General features: G+C 42.0%; 1 protein-coding gene across 2 annotated transcripts in view; it reads left to right on the top strand.

Moving 5' to 3' along the window:
• The first annotated feature begins 475 nt into the window (after nucleotides 1–475).
• Nucleotides 476–13,326, top strand: part of LOC123554159 (sulfotransferase 1C2-like) — a 34,888-nt gene continuing 22,037 nt past the window's right edge. For both annotated transcript variants that reach the window (XR_006686953.2, XM_045344098.2), the window contains exon 1: nucleotides 476–618. The gene's annotated coding sequence lies outside the window, so the exon portion shown is untranslated. The remainder of the gene's footprint in view (nucleotides 619–13,326) is intronic.

Genomic DNA, 13,326 nt, shown 5'->3' with positions numbered 1-13,326 from the left:
AGGTCGGTGGTTCTACCCAGGTGCCCGCTCGTGATGAAATAATGCACGGAGGGGCACCTGGGGTCTTCCCCCACTATAAAAAAGCTGACCTATCATGTGTCGGTGCGACGTTAAATCCAACAACAACAAAAAAAAGGTTAATAAGACTATCAGTTTATAAGTTTGACATGTTATAAACATAAATTCTGGATCAGTTTTTCATATTAAGAATATCTTAAAATTTGTCCTAAAACCGACCTTGTGGTAAAATTTTACATTTAATTTTAAACAGTTAAATGGTTTCAAAATGCAATGCGTTGAATGCAAATATATTGGACGGGATGGAATTTTAGACTAGACGGCGTTGAAATGCACTGCACTGACTGACTTGTTTATGGATGGATTGTATATTTACTAATTTTGGCGGTAACCGCCGCCCATAACCTGTTATTTCTTTATTTTCGCCGGAAGAGTAGACCGTTTTGGTTCATCGTAAATCGGTACAAAAACGAGGATAAATGTCTAACTGGTAACCCTACCCTTGTATCTATTTAAAGCGTCGTGTTGACTTTCGGTTGATACTAGAACAGTGATAACATATTTTTGGATTTATTTTTGTTTATTCTACTGTTAATGATAGTAAGTATTAAAGTAGTTTTATTACCTTAGCAATTTTACTGACTTCTAAGGTCTGAAATAAGACCAAAATATTACACGTGCTATGCATAAGGTTTAAAATAACAGGATTACTACTACTTAAAAACTAAGTGTGTTATAACATTTTTCAACTATGGCTGCAGATATGCTGACAAAATAGAGTATAATTGCAAAGATGGGCATTTGATATCGTTAATGATTTTGAATTCGCATTTTATATAGAATTTGAAAAGAACGGAAAGGACAGCATTTTTTATATGAGCATTGCGCTCAGGTAGGCTCCTCGTCCATATAACACGATACTTAGTCTATCAAATTTTCTGGTTCATTAAGAGTATTCTATTAAAACCACTATAAAGGTCTTGAATAAGATTTATATATCCGCCAAAAAACACGCAAATATAAGCAGATAGTTAATATAATGATCAATGTGCGTAAATATTAGGAATTGAAGTATGGATATTATACTGTCAATTTTTGTCGAGCCCGCTTGCGGAAGCGAAGACATAGTTGTCCAAATGGCTGTTCGGTGTATGTGCGTCCGTGCGTGCGTGCGTCCGACCGGATTTGTTTGTCTGGACCATAACTTTGACATGCATGGAGCAATCTCATTTATATTTGGCGTGAATGTTAACCTCAGTGAGACGGAGTGTCCTGCTTAAACCGCAGGTTCCTATCTCAAAAGTCAAGGTCACACTTGGAGGTCAAAGTTAATTTCAATAATGACTTTGTCCGGAGCATTTCTTCTTCATGCATGAAGGGATTTTGATGTAACTTTGCACAAATGTTCACAACCATGTGACGGAGTGTCATGCACAAGAACCAGTACCCTAGGTCTAAGGTCAAGGTCCCACTTTGAGGTCAAAATTCAGATATAAGAATGACTTTGTCCGGAGCATTTCTTTTTCATGCATGGAGGGATTTTGGTGTGACTTGGCGCAATTGTTCACCATCATGAGACAGAGTGTCATGTGCAAGAACTTAGAATTACTTCCCTTTGTTGTTACTATAAATAGCTTTATTTTCTGAAGGTGACATACTAGGTGAAAAAAAACAGATATTTTACAACTTATTTCCAGTATGGCCTTCAACTGATATACAATTACACATACACACAATCATACAGTGAATTTATAATTTAACATTTATACAAAAATACACATATCAGATTACTTAAATTTTCTCGACAAACACGTCTCAAATTAAAGAAGTCTTAAATAAACGTAATGTAACAATAACTATGTTTTAACAGAATTACCATGCGTCACAAAGATTATACATGACAATTAAGATACATACAAAAAAGAAAGTCTGTCCCATAAGATAATAAATAGTTCCAAAAGTAATACATAAAATACTGTTATCAGTACATGACCTCTATCATTTAGGGGATATGTAAGTCAAAATGTAAATGGCACGGTGATCCTTTGCCGAAAATCTGTCTCCAACTTAAAATAACTGAAAAACAATCTGGCCTACAGTTGTCTCACTGCATAGGGTGACAGCCCGTAGTCCGTAAAGAATCCCTGTTGTTTAGGAGTCAATATGCCAAAGATCAAGGTCACAGCGACTTTGAGACAAGAAAAGGTTTCCAGTTAATAACTATATATAATGCTTTGCCGTACAGTGGTCAAATTACATAGGATAATTGCATGTGGTCGGTCGATTACCTTGCGGATCCGTAAGTCAAAAGGTCAAGATCATTTTTACCTGAATGATATAAAAGAACGGCTGGCCACCAATCTTCAAATCTCGCCATTTAAGATTGAGAGTGAAAGCGTGATTAATGGATGACCACTAATGTTTTAGGAGTAACTAGTTCAAAGTTCAAGTCCACAATGTTATTGAGACTTAAAACGGTTTCTGCTCAAAATACACCGACATCTTCGTTGTAAAATTATCATACATCGTAGGATGATTGCTTGTAGTCAGTAGATGACCCTTATTGGTTGGTTCGGCATGAAAAGGGGACAACCCATCATAGGAAGCATTCATGTTTTACAAACAGTTCTTTTTTTTTCAAAATCGGGTGTGATCACAGTTATAAAAAGGCTACTTAGGTAAGGATTCTTGTGACTTACCTTATCCAGTTCAATTAGCTGTTGTCAGTCTGTCAACAATTGTTCGTTTTGTTACGGCATCTGCTTGATAAAATACACGACGTTTTACAACGACGTTTATACTGTTTTACACAGTCAAATTGTCTTTACCTAACTTACAAAAAAAAACCACACACACACTTCACGTTGACGATACATTAAAAGCACCCATGAACGTATTGAATATTAAGAGAACATAATGATATGCACTTCAAACATAAATCATTATAAGTTTAGTAGGGACACTTTGCTAGTATTCAAATGGAAATAGTAAATATTTGGATTGTCCAATATTAGAACAGAAAAAGAGAGAACAGCGGACAAATGAATATACATTTATAAAGACACTCATTGGAATAGCTGTGATGTGACAAAGCGAACTGTCTTACTTCTTTACATTCTTACAGAGAAGCAGTAAAATAGCGAAATGTTTTATCTAAATGTAATTCAGTTCTAGGCATTTGCATACAAACCTTTTTTCCAATGAACGTTGTAGACCGTACTTTATAATATTATCTCTCAATGACACAGGCATTACACTGCACTAAAAATTTCATATTGGCCAACAGTGTCTGTAAATATCAAAACCATACATAATATTTAACTTGATATTCTGTAACTAAACCGTGCAATGAAATCTGATGAAGTGTCGCTTCAGGAACATTGGTTAGGTTAACTGCCCGCCGTTACTTAACCTTTAGTCTGCTGGCGGCAAGTGTTTTTGCCTTTGCGACCAGTGCAGACCAAGATCAGCCTGCACATCCGTGCAGTCTGGTCATGGTCTGCACTATTCGCTATCTAGTCTAGTAAATGTTCAGTAAACATCCCTTCAAGTGATAAATGGTACTGCCCAAACTGAATGATGGACCAGTCCATTATAAAAATATAGCAGGATAAGGGTTAAATACTGTTTAAAAACAGCGTTTAACACAAACAAAACAAACAAACAAAGAGCTCCGCAGCTGCTTCCGTATTGCAGTTTTGATGCATCGTTTCGAATGCATTTTTAGATTGCTAACACATTATTATGTCTTTTTTTGATATGCTTAAGAATCGAACTATGAAATGAAATGAAGTACCGAACGTTTACAACCAGATCTCCACATCTGAACTGCATTAGGTAGGAGTGAAGTTTGTTTAGGGCGAGTCGGACTGATTATCATACATCCAAGTACCTCATGTAAATGCATGTGACACGTGACACTGCTGTGCCACGCATGAAAGGCATTGTAAATCATCCGTAATTATAATTTTAATCCTTATACAAAGATGAGACGATCACAAGGAAAAGAATATAAGAGAAGAGCCGAAACAAACTTAAATGAATATCCTAAAAGAGACTCCTCTGTCTGCTACGAGAGGTCATCATTGCTGCAGTCAAAACATCATAAAGAAAAGGACCTTTTAGTTTAATTGCATTTACAAGTCTTGTAAAGTCCATTTTCTTGGAAGAGTCTACGTTGACTTCAGACATATTAGGCAACTTGCTTGTCCTCAATATTTCCCCACTTCTGATCATGTTCGGAGCGCAGCAACCGCTGAAGTTTACTTTTTCAGAAAGTACTTGAATCCTTGTTTGTAACGATACGTCGCAAAATATTTTGCACTTGTCAGTTTGCGAGTAAGTTTCTGGAATATAATAAACCTATTTAAAACTTAAGTTCAGAATATAGTTCCTAATTTCAGTCAATAAAGAACATTAAATTTTTCAACAACTTAAGAGCTCGTAAAAACCTCTTTGATTTCACTCACATAGCTTTGAACAGTGTCTTCAGAGCTTTGGTTAAACTTTCTGAAATTTGACAGTTGCCATGACGATAATTTGGAAGCGGTGACATCAGTTATAAAAAGTTTTCATGTTAGTCGTTAACACTTGGGGCTAATGGAACTCGTATACAAATGAGGTCCATCCGAACTACCTTGGTTTCGATTCTAGTGACGTCATTTCAACCTTTTGACCTCGACTTTTCTATAAAATACTTCTCTGCGCATTGTTTTAGATTTAATCATATTTTATTGCTCATATATACATGCAAATAGATACATAGAATTACAGAAATACAAAGGCAAATGGGTTGGGCAACAAGTTCTAACAACATTACATTAAGCCCTTCCCAGAAGGGCGCATTGTTTAAGTAAAGCGCTGTAATTTGATTTCATGATCCCACGCCCAAATCGTTAAAGCGTTACGTCATAAATTAACTGCTACAAGTACACAGAGATTGGACCGATCAACAGTTATATCGGGGGGAATTCCCGATCGGTAAACTAGAGGGTCGACATATATTATATAAGGTATTCATCTGCAAAAGAACATTTGTTTTGTGCCGCTGAATGCCTTTGAGCGATTTAAGCCCTTTAAGCCCAATTTTAATTATTTAAAAAAAAGTTACTTGCAACAAAGAAAACTTCAGTATCAAAAATACATTAAGTGATAATGGAAGGTAGTTACATGTAGAAGATTAAAATAAAAAAAAACTTAATTTTTGGTTGAATATTATGAATACTTTGTATTTCTTATATTACATAACTCGTACATGTACCTTTGATGTGCTCGAAGGAACTGTACGTGTCCTTTTTTAAAGGTGTCACTATTTGCTGATCGGTTGATTTCCTTTTTTTATGTATGTATGTCCCTTCACTTATGTTTGAGAATAGTTCCTGTTTTGCCTGATGTCCAGAAGTTGCTACTTTCAGTAACCTTTCACAATCATTACAGGAATCTGTCCTCTTTTTTTCTTGATTTTGGTGTGATTTCAAATTTAAGAACATCTTTCAAGAGAGATTCTGATCTCGTTTGTGATCAAAGTGATGACCTTTGATAACTATTTATATTTGTCAAATTCTCTGTCACTTTACACACGCCATTTTCTTATAGTGAAAACTTCCTAATCCGTCGCAAGATACGTATGAAATGCACCAACTCCGTTCCGCGTTCTAAAAGTCATGAATTCCGGACTCCACCACCTGCCCTTTGATCTTAACTGGGGATCCTACTGATCACGTAAGGTCATACAGATATACAGACCCCTTCCAATGACCAAGTATTAGAGTCGGTTTTAAAGGGACCAAGTTCCATTAATTGCCTCTGCAATGGATGTGGAAAATATGTTCGGAAATAAAATCTATATTTTGATTTGACATGAAAAATGAGCAAAAGGAAATTTTCTGCAGTTTTTGGAAAAAGGATGTTTCTGCTGTTTTACCCACTGGATTCGGGAAAAAGTCTCTGTGTTCTTCAGCCGTTTTTACTAAATCGGGTAAATGCATTTTGATGTTGTTTTTCTCTCTCTCCTTTTTATGCTCCAGAAGGTGGGCTTATTAAAATCGAACTGTCCGTCTCTGTGTGTGTGTATGCGCGCGCGCGTGCGTGTACGTATCAAATATCGATTTTATATGTGAAATTACTAATGGGTGTTGTAATTGGTGGTAAATCAGAGTAGCCCAAATACCACTTACCAATAACCTTAGATGATGTTTACTGTTGTAGATGCTTGTCTACTGGATTGTGTTTGAGACGACGTCTAACCGGCTGGAACGCCTCATAGGAAATCACCCCTTTCGGCTTCCGGTAGGGCTATCCTTACATAGACCGGACCAGACCGGACAGGCACTACATTCCTCCCTGTCCTATGGAAGGAGGTAGTCATAGACCATGGGAGTTAACCATGGTCTCGTACTCTCAATAATATAAGAGATTCCTGGGTAAAACCAGTACTGGTATTGTGGCATTTCAGTCACAATACCACAACTACCGGTGACCATGGATCTTCACATCCATAGTACACCGGGGCTAGCCCCTGTGGCTTAAGCGGGCTCATCACCGTACATTAAGACTGGAAGGAGCTTCTCAATGTACAGTCGTTGTGCATTAGCACTTGCCAACTTGAGGAGGTCACCCCAAGATTGGCCTCTGGCCGCAACTATTCTGGATGCAACCCATCCAATCATATAAGGATTGGATTTCTTTCAGCGTGGCGGGCTGAAATAAGGAACATCCGTCTCAAGGAGCAAACGGGAAGACTAGTCTCCGCGGAGCATGTCGAGATAGTCATTGGACTTACAGACCATAACTGAACCCAACATAAGTGTTAGGGAACACCTCTTACCATTTCTGTAACATGTCCAGAGACCCTGTAAAGCAGTGAAGATGAATCAGCTGCTCCTTCATGCCCGAGGGGATGACTCTGTAACAAATAAAGCATAGTTAACAGAGACTCATCTGAAAGGTTTGTCAAACTTGTGCAATGAATAACAAGCACATGCTCCGGTTGCAGCAAAGTCAGGACTTGCTAAACCTTGCGGAGCTGTTCAGCCCATTTTTCATCAGGTTCAGTTCAATCAAGACCGATCTCCCCCAATCCTGCTACTTCCGGAAATTCGAGAACTTCCGACAGCTTACTGAACGCTTTTTTGGTAAGCGCCTTCCGGGGGTGGAGTCCCACGACCGGTAAGACACCCTGGTCAGACCATGCTTTAATACCCTCCTGAGTAGGGTAAGTCTCAGGGTCACTGAGTAGGGTAAGTCTCAGAGTCACAAAGAACTCCAACAACTCCCATGAGGTGAACCTCATGAGACTCAACCTTAGGTTGACACCATTGACAATAGAAAGCGCCAGTGCACCAAGGCCGTGACATCATTACCCTCCGGTCTTAATTTCACGTCCCTGGGAACCGACGCCCCCAAAGTCACACCTAAATCAACCATTGCCTGCACTGTGTAGGCATCTGGCTGCTCAACCGAGGATAGTGGATTCAGCGATTCAAGATAGACCAGCAAATCACTGAGCTCCCGATGTGCTCCTAAAAGCCACCTGCAGCACAGCTTCAGGGCGCTTAATCTGCGTTGAGATATATCTTATCCCTAAAGTGCATGATGATTAAACACACCAGGCAAATGACAGAGAAGCGCATGTTTGCGACTAACACCTGCCCCACATCCTCCTACCGGACACCTAGGGTCATGCCCTGGTTGCCCTGTTTCCCTCAGAGACAGCCTTGGCTTCTTTGCAAGGGTTTCTCCACTCAGCGAATGCTGAACAGAACGGCCTTTAACATGGGATCCTTTCCCCGGACCAGCAGGCTTCTTCCCCTTACCCGGCACAGTAATGACTGGTTGAGGCTTGCCTTGCCCAACAGAAAGTCTTGGTGCCCTCTCTACCGGACAAAGCGTTCTAGAATCAGGGCCTTGTTAAACCTGCCCTGTTCCAGAAGCACTGTGCTGGGTCTTACTCCCGTCTCGCTTACGCGGACGAGGTTTAACCGAACTAACCGGCTTACCACTGCCTGAGGGTTGTGCTGGGCTGTTACCTCCCAACAACTTTTCGGCAGTTCCAGAGGAAACCGATTCTGACTCGCTGTCGGCCTCTCCCCCCCCCCCCCCCCCCCCCCCCCCCCCCCCAACAAGCAACTATTGCTCTGCCGGAGGAACCAACTCGAGGTTCTCACCAGTCCGTTCAATAGCCGGACCCGTCCCTAATCGGATGTCCGTACTCTGTCCACGTGGGGCATCCTGCCACTTGGATTTACGTATAGGCCACAAACGGCTCACATTCTGGGAAATGCGCTCACGGGAGTGACACTGAAGGACGTCTAACTCCGTGGCCAGAGCTCTTAACCAGCTATACCTATGCTTGCTTAGCTTCACGGACCTGGTCCAACAGGATTTCAAACCTGTTCGGTCGCCTACTTGAGGTGATTTTCACTGCCAATTCTTTTGGGTTTGCTAGGTTGCCCATCTTTAGCACCTTAATCACCCTGTCTTTATATTCTTCAGCCATATTCTGAAAAATGATCAGTTTTGAGTCCTCACTCTTCTTTGACAGTCCGGACACTTGTATTGATTTATGTCTAGTGCATCAGAAGCGGTTATGTTCACACAGGACCAATGGAACCACTCCTTACAGAAATCACACTGGATCATACATCTACCCTGACATGGCTTTCGACATAAGCAGTAGGCTCGGTCGCTGCCCTTAGCAGCAGTTACGTCACCTGGATTTTGCTCCCAGTGCTTTTTAAAGCAGATAGGTAAACCCTATCACCTACCTCATAATTCCTCTCAAGTAAACGCAAGTCATAATTGCGCTTCATTCGTTTTGAGGGAGTTTTCATCATTTTGCAGGCTGTATCATGTGCCTCCCGCAACTTTTGGACCAATTCATCTGAGTAATCACTAGGGGACTGGCATTTACCCAGATGCTCAGGAAACGTTAGGTGAGCAGGCGCATTTACCTCCCGACCCAACATTAACTTATTGGCTGTAAACCCGGTCATACGGTTCACAGATGATCTCAACGCTCCTGCTATCTGCTGCAGGTGCAAATCCCACTGGTTTGGTGATTTGCCAATGAAACATCTAACCGCATCCATCAGAGTGCGATTGTACCTTTCTACCTGACCGTTGGCAGAAGGTCTATACGGAGTAGTCCTTGCTTTGTGTATTTCAAGAACCTTACAGACCTCCGTAAACGGTTTCGATTTAAAGTTCCTGCCCTGATCTGAAAATATCTCAAAGGGTACTCCAAACCTTGTAAAGAAACCGTCCATAGCTGCCCGTGCAGTTACTTCTGCGGACTGGCTAGGGAGTGGTATACATTCAACCCATTTGGTGAACTGATCCACCATCATAAGCAAATACTCATTGCCCCTAGGAGTTTTAGGTAAGAGACCTAGGAAATCAATATGTACTCTCTCCATGGGCGAACCTGCCTGGTACTCTACTCCGCCAATCGGCACTTTCCTTGCCGATCGGCTGTCTTATTCTGATTACAGGTTCACATTGCGACACATACTGTCGAACGTTCCTGCCTAACCGATACCAGAGAAATTTCTCCTTAACCCTCTCCTTAGTGCGTTTCACACCCTGATGCCCCGAAGATGGAAGTCTATGACTGAGTGCTATAGCTTCCTCTTTCAGGCTTTCTGGCATAACAATAAAATCTGAAAAAAAGATCCTTTGGTAGCAAAGAATGCAACCAAGAAGAATAATAGCAGACTCGGTTTGATTGAGTCTGTTCATGAGGGATAATGAATAGTGCAACACCTCTCACGCCCCCTAGCACCGGCTCAATCAAACCGAGTCTGCAATTTTCGCTGTTTGCATTGTTTTCGGTGCTTCCGAGGGATCTACTTTCCAGATTTTATTTAACGGAACTCTATTATACATATGTTGAATGGACTCCATGATCCACAAGGGCCAGAAAATATAACAACACTGAATCCAAGTACGGGGAGGCTTTTTACAGCCGCCACACGGCACTTAAAGATTGCTGTTGTGATAGTTAATAAAATCTGAAAAAAGATCCTTTGGAAGCAAAGAATGCAACCAAGAAGAATAATAGCAGACTCGGTTTGATTGAGTCTGTTCATGAGAGGTAATGAATAGTGCAACGCTTCTCACGCCCCCTAGCACCGGCTTAAGCGGAACTCTATTATACATATGTTGAATGGACTCCATGATCCCAAAGGACCAGAAAATATAACAACACTGAACACGAATATCATCTTGTCCTGAGTCATTCTGGTATAAAACACCATCTAACAGAAAAAAATTGTTCTTTGTTTAACCAATTTGACTTAGCCCCTGGACTGGCACGAAACAGATCGGACGGTTCCGGATCTGTCCTATCTCGTAACGAATTCAAAACAAACAGCAATTCCTGATCCTGTTTCTGAGCATCTCTCAATTTTATCACTGAGAACCCCCAACTACACAGCCTAGTTTTATCCCTCAGAGCTTCTTGATCTGGCACCGAGACCGGACTCAGAAGGCTAGACCCCAGACCCTGTGTAGAGTCAGAGGTACCTGTCGCACCCGTAGGCACGGCAAGTCTTTTTAGTTTGTCCTTTCCGGGGGGGATCGGACCTTAGACTGTGAACTTGGTTGCCCTACAGTAGGCACTTAACTTGACTGTCCAGCATTGACTTCATCACCGAGACCCTTACCAGCCTCAGTCTGATTTTTGGCACCCCTCCTTGTGGTTACCATGTTTATGCTTGTAACTTCAGTTCCTGGGCTGTGCTCAGACACCTCCCAGGGAATGAGTTCTACAGCATCTCTGAACATATCTACCACAATGGGGCTGACTCCCCCAGAGTGGTCTATATCCATGCCAGATAAAATTACTTCATCTTGTAGGCTACCTTTCTCAGAAATGCATTCAGAATCTGAGACTTTTATTGCAAGGGCTGGCTTGCCATTCTCACCTTCAGTATTACTGGCGGTTCCGTCTTGATAACCCGTAGACAGTCGTACCCATGTCCTTGTTGGTCCCAGGCTCCCCAGATGCTCCGTTATGGCCACCCACAGAGGTATTGTCTGGGTTAACATTATTTACCAACGGCACTGCGTCCTCTACTTCTTCGTAAAAATTTTCCCAGCTTTCATGGGCCTTCTTACAATATTTGCACCCGCCACAAGGTAACTGCTCCGGTCGTGTCCCAGCATGGTACTCTTCGCAATGCCCTTCCTCAGCCGGCATTCTAGACAAAGCGTCAGCATTACCATGCTCACGACCTGCCCTGTGCCGCAGCACCATATTATACTGGGATAGTACCTCTAGCCATCTCGCCAGCTGACCTTGAGGCTCTCGGAACCCCATTAACCACCTCAATCTCGAGTGGTCAGTCCGTACAATAAACGGTCTGCCAAGTAAATACTGCCTGGTAAATCTAACTACAGCAAGCAGCTCCTTTCTAGTGACACAATTATTTTTCTGCTCTTTCGTAAGAGCATAACTACTATATGCAATGACCTTTTCCTTGCCATCCTGGACCTGAAGTAATTCTGCTCCAATAGAATTATTAGAGGCATCCATGTCCAGGATGAATTTATCAGGTTCGGTTGACAAGGCCAACACAGGCGGCTGCGTCTGAGCCTCTTTCAAAGCTTCGAAAGCTTTAGCCTGCTCTTCCGCCATACAAACTGACGTTTACCTGTCACAGCATACAGAGGTTCAGCTAACTTCGAAAAGTTCTTAACAAAGCCTCTATGGTAGTTCGCTAAGCCCATAAACCGTTCCACATGCTTTGCACATGTCGGAACTGGCCATTGCTGGACCACTTCAATGTCAGCCTGCCCATTGTTTTCTCGTTTAGGGCAAACCCATTATTTTAACTGGGGACCATACGCCGCTTTTCATGGAATTACACGCTAGTGTATCATTGAAGGTTCCATGTGCACCGCCGTATGAATACATCTGCGGATGTCTCTAAATTGTTTTTGTACTTGTAGCATGTGTAAATGTTGAGTTTTGCTCAACCCGGGGCTAGAGGGCGTGGACGGTAGCATACATTTCCACAACCGTCCATGAACAGGCTAAATAGAACCGAGCCTGCAACATTTTCGTTTTTGTCGTGTTGAGCGACCTGTGGAGTTCCCACTTTTTCTATTTTAGGCATAGCTAAGCTATTGCCCCTGACATTCCTTCCCAAGAATTCTATATTTATCTGAAAAAAGATACATTTCTTAGGCTTCAGTTTCAATCCATATGTGCAAAACCTCTGCAAGGCCTCTCTCAGATTAACCATATGGTCTCTGAAACTCCTGCCAAGCACTACTATATCGTCCAGAAAGGCTAACACAACTTTCCATGTTAGGCCTCTGAGGACTAAATTCATAATTCGGGCATGTGTGGCTGGTACTCCACACAGACCGAATCCCATTCGCACATGCACAAATAGACCTTAATTCGTTATGAAAGCAGTCTTTTTCCGGTCTTCTTTCCTGATGGGAACCTGCCAGTAGGCAGAGTTAGCATCAAGCTTCGAAAACCATACACTCCCTGACAGTGGCTAGACAGTCATCCACTAAGGGCAATGGAAACACATCTTTCTTATATTTTTCATTCAAGGCATTGTAGTCAATACACCAACTAACTGTGACGTCCCTTTTCCGGATAAGTACTGGGGCGGAAGCCTAGTCAGATATTGACTCCTGGATGACCCCTGCCTTTAAAATTTTATTGAGATGGGCCTCTTCCTCACCGTCAAAACATACAGGCATGCGCTTCATGCTCTGCTTGACTGGTTCGGCATTACCCGTGTCAATAGCATGGCAGTAAAATTACCAAGATTAAACTCATCTTGAGCAAATACATCTTGGTACTCAATAAGCAACTGAGCCAACTGCCGCTGTTGCTCCTCATTCAAATGTTCACAGGAATCAGAGTATACTTGCTGAAGGTGGGGCGAGAGAGCACTATCACTCACCGGCCTCGGAACAGTGTCCTTTTACCAACCCAGATCAGAAATTTGATTTATATTATACTCCTCATCCTCCTCCCCAACTTCAATAGTTTCGGACACTGGATAAGCTCTTCCTATCTCAGCTCCCTTTTAAATTAACTTATACCTATCCGTGGGGTTGACAACACAAACAACTGGATCAGTGAACCCTTCCCTGACCACCCTAGGCTTCCATACATTAGACTGGTCCAACGGCTCAGTGACATAATCAGTTAGTTCTGTGTCCATCTTACATTTCACAAGGGCCACAGAATGAGGCGGAATAACCCTGCGTTTAGCCACAGTAACCCTGGACACTGAAGGAAACCCGTTAATCAACATCAAGGGTTATGTGCATGCCGTC

This window comes from Mercenaria mercenaria, chromosome 7 (assembly GCF_021730395.1).
Source record: "Mercenaria mercenaria strain notata chromosome 7, MADL_Memer_1, whole genome shotgun sequence".
NCBI lineage: Eukaryota > Metazoa > Mollusca > Bivalvia > Venerida > Veneridae > Mercenaria > Mercenaria mercenaria.
The sequence above is the reverse complement of the archived record's forward strand: the minus strand, read 5'-3'. Positions and strand labels throughout refer to the sequence as shown.